Here is a 4,537-nt window from a genome sequence, read left to right on the forward strand (position 1 = left end):
ACAGGACACCCATCTCCCGGTTCCTCTCCTCCTCCCTCTCTCTCTCTTCTCCCTCTCTCTCTCTGTCCCTGCGTCTCTCCGTTACAGAAATTATTAATGCAAAACCCACAAACTGCAATGTCATTGTATCATTCAAGCAGACATGAATAGAGTCTAATAAACATTTAGAAACTGAGATATGGGTGCCGTCCAGTGGAGTCGTGTGACTCACAGGCCATTCGCTTCGCTTGTGAAATGCAGCAAGTGTGTGTATTTGAATTGAATTGCACTGCAGTCTAGTGTTGTGCTCGCGCTGTGTGTGCTTACTGTGTCAGTCGCCAGGACTTCTGACCGCTGCGGCCACACTGCCTGGCTATAGGGTGCAGTGCTGCCACGTGCCTATCGACATAAACAGTGTCCTGTTTTGATAATTCTCATCTCTCTCAGCACGGCCTACATTAGTCTGACGGAGTATGATGCACAACACGCATTTCTTGAAATGGATGTTCCCTGAGGCAACACGGCGCCGAAATGCTGCCAATCTGAAACTGCATGATATGATCAGCTGACAGTCAATGATATAGCCTCCTGGTAACAGGTTAGAGCCGGCAAACTGTTTTGTCTCAGCCTTATTGAGACTGGTGCGCAGCGGTAGAGAAACCCGTATCTTAACGTACGTTCGACACACTACGTCGGCCCTACTCGTCAATCATTATATTTTATGAGAAGTGACTGCTATACGTCGATATGGCTTGCCGACACTCTCTCTCTACCTACTCAGTCAACCTGTGCGCTGAACGCATCTCATACATCTCCTCACACCTGCCACTCACCCTCGATCCCACAGAGCCTTGCCTACGTCGTACGCATCGTCAGGCAGACAAAGACGCTCTGTTCTCGTGTCTAAGCCTCCCGTGTGTTGAAAGAGAAAATACACAATACTCTCCAACTAGGCTCGTTGCATGTCGATACTTATCCACAATAAGATCCACAGATCCAACATTATAAATACTCAAGATAATACTATCAATATTTTTTTAAAACATTTGTTTTGCTACAGCAATACGCAGAAACTTTTTAAAGAGTGAGTACAACAAAAAAGACCAGAATTGCCATGTTTACTTGAATTTAGCGTGCTAATCAAAACTATCTTTGTCTATTATTCAAGTGCTTATGTACTCTGTATTTTGACAGAACTCTAGCTTTACAATGACATTTTCCAGATATTTCATCCTGATTTTTCTGCATTAATGCTGCTCTTAATCAGACTAGTAAAAGTATCACAAAAATAAGCTACAAATCCTGAATTACAAACATTACATGTAAGCAACAAATAGTACCGGATTGAAACATCGATGAGAGCCACAGCATCTTGACAATAAGAAATTATATTACCCCTGTGGAATAAATCCATTGTGTTTGAATAGAGAAAGTACAGTTGGTCAGCATTAGGTGAATGAAACTACTAGTGCCTGAGAGGCCGAGTCAGGCTCACCACAACATAAATGAAAGGACGATCAAGGAAAAGTCTCAGATCTCTGATGGTATTAGCGATATGTGAGGCTTTGAGGAAAGCCACAGTGCCAGAGGGTTTTAAAATTTGTGTGGCCCCGGGGCCAGTATAACAGAAAATAAACAAGTGCTCTCCCAGTATTAGGACTTATTTATTAGAGCACACAAATCCCCAGGCCTAGATAGGGTTTATGTTTGAAAAGTGGCCCCAGTAACAATGCCGGTCGAGTACTTTGATCGCACACACTGGTTGAAAGTGAATATATCCGTCCCCAAAAAAGTATTCATTAGAGGAAGCCCTGCAGCACAACACAACACAAGATGGCTTCCTCATTTAAAGCCGACTGATTGCATTTGTGTTATTAACTTCAGCAGTGCACACAATTAGCTCCTATTGACCACCCCTATAATCACTACCACTTTGATTAAGAACCACTACCAGCACAAAATGCCCCACCTCTAATGACTGACAAAACAAACAAGCAAGAGAAGACAGGAGAGAGCACCCGGGAACACCCACCAAGTTGCTTTTTAAAGTAATATCCCCTAAGCCCTGGACACCCAACAAAGTCTGTCATGTCTAACCTGGTTCCTCACCTGTTTGGAAGCAGCCAAATAGCCCAGGGTAATCCCTCATCCCTGGGGCACTGGAGGCAGATTTACCCACCCCAGAGCTCTGTCCTGCCCTGACAAGTTAGTGTAACTGCAGGGGCCCTTGGAACACCCACAGCCACCACTTTAGATTCATTTATGGGCATTTAGTTAAGTAAAGACCTAAAAGGAGAATAAGTTCAAATGCTGGCATATTACAAAACAACAAACAAAGCAAAGTTTGCAAGTTTGAAAAAGCACAGAGCATTAGAAATATATGCAAAGAACAAATGTTTTGTTAACTGTTAAGAGCAAAGGGGCAGTAGATGAATTGTATACATCATGGATCTCTGAATGCAACTACTATTTTTATGTAGCAACATATCTATTTATTGCACAAATTTATCACTAATTGAGAGTGGCATGGGGAAAAAAAACAATGGCTTTGTCAGCAACATGGGGAGCCAATTGATTTTATCGCCTTGCTTGTTCACGTCCCAGCTCAGTGGCAGAGAGTCAGCACTCTAACCACTAATACGACTGTTTAAGGGAGAGCCTGAACTGTTACCTGTTGCTTAATGATCAGTTGCAGCATTGCTCTTTGAAGCATAGTTGATGTTTAGAGGAATAAAAGGAGAGATTTACCTGATCTGGTCTTTTTTTTGTTTTTTTGGTTGTTCTGCAGACTTGTTCAAAGCACACAGCGTGTTGTTTTTCTACAAAGCCAGCGACACGAACGTCGAGAAACAGCTACTTCTGAATGTGCAAAATCAAAAAGTTAACCAACTGATCTTGTGGATGAGTTCTCTGTGTTTTCTTGTAAATGCAGGTGGAGGTGTAGCTCACAATGGGGGAGCAGTGTAGCCACAGAATCATGTGTCACTGCATTTGGTGTTGAGTTTCAGAGACAAAGAGTCCGGCAAACCTGAAAATATCGTCCGGACAGACAGATCATACAAAGAGACATTTTCAGTTTCAAATAGGCGGTATGCAGGGGTGATCTGCATTTCGTAATATTAAGATATATTTTATATTTTTTTTTACCTATCATATATTCTATGATAGCTTTTGAGCACTTGCCACATAGATTGGCTATATTTTGCTCTTATAGATAAATAAGATCATCACGATCAGAATGAATTAAGTAAAATTAATGAACGCATATTAATGATATTGGAGCATTGTGGAATTTATAGCAGTAGATTTTCAAATTTAGTTTGACAGACCTAGCTCTATACATATAGTTTCATCATTAATGAAAGCTATGAGCAATTTGTGTCCACAATTTTATTTTAAAAAAAAAGCTATAATGTGTCTAACCACTTTAACTACTATTATGCATTTCAGTGAATGATAAGAATTATGGACATATGGCTATACTTAGAGATGTGTTGTGGAATAAAGCTTTAATGTAATCAACACAACTGCGGCACCGATCATCATCAGTTTGTTTTTGTCTGGTTGATTAAACAAGTTGATTTTATACTGCACAAACAAAATTTATTGAACCACTGTAGCTTAGCTTAGCTTGATTTGCTTCTACTGTATTACACAGATCATACAACATACAAAAATGCATTTCAAAAAGTACCTCTGATAAATAAAAAAAATTAGATAGTAGAGCTGTAAACAGGCTGTTCCAGTTTATACCATTGTCACCACGATTATAGGTTTAACATCAGCAGTCATTCTCTGCACCATGCAACATGATTATAGTGTTAGAGGATTACATTACGATATGAAATAGACCTGGTTGTGGGAAAATTAATGGAGTGCTCTCATTAGCTCACTGGTTTAATGGTAAAAGCATAGCATGATTTGTTATTGTCTTCATTACAGATTCTTTCATTTGTCTATACAGTGTGATCATACTGATCATATTTCACTAATACTGGATTATAGGTGTTTGATTGGTACGATAAAATGAAAATGTCAGTCTGTAAATACAGTTTTGTTGTTGATTTGTTTTTCACTCCATGTTTATACTTATTTATTTATTTAAAATTTACATTGAGTATGTGTTATTTTCTGTCAGTAATTTCTGTAAAATCTGTCATGTTTTTGAATATTTTTTTTTAATTATTTTAGAAATAAAATGTGTTCAGCGAGCATGTTAGAAAATCACTGGGTTAACACAGGCTGTTGGGGTGCTATAGAATTGGCAGCCTCTCGGGAGCCATTAGTCTTTCTCTTATCTGCCAACTGTAACCCAACGGAACGTTTCCTAATCATGGTATGCGGATCTGCCTTGTGTTCTGGGACAGGGGGGAAGGCTAGATTACCCATGTGCCAGGGGAATCTAATGCAATTATGAGTGTTTGCTTACACCATGTGTCCCCTTCCGTCTGCGCAGGGGCATCGGGACTGCACCCGCCACCATCCTCCTCCTCAGCTCTCTTGTTTGTTTTCAGTATTTACACCACCACAACCCCCCCCCCACCACCACCACCACCAC

This window comes from Seriola dumerili, unplaced genomic scaffold (assembly GCF_002260705.1).
Source record: "Seriola dumerili isolate Sdu_G_001 unplaced genomic scaffold, Sdu_1.0 BDQW01000331.1, whole genome shotgun sequence".
Classification (NCBI taxonomy): domain Eukaryota; kingdom Metazoa; phylum Chordata; class Actinopteri; order Carangiformes; family Carangidae; genus Seriola; species Seriola dumerili.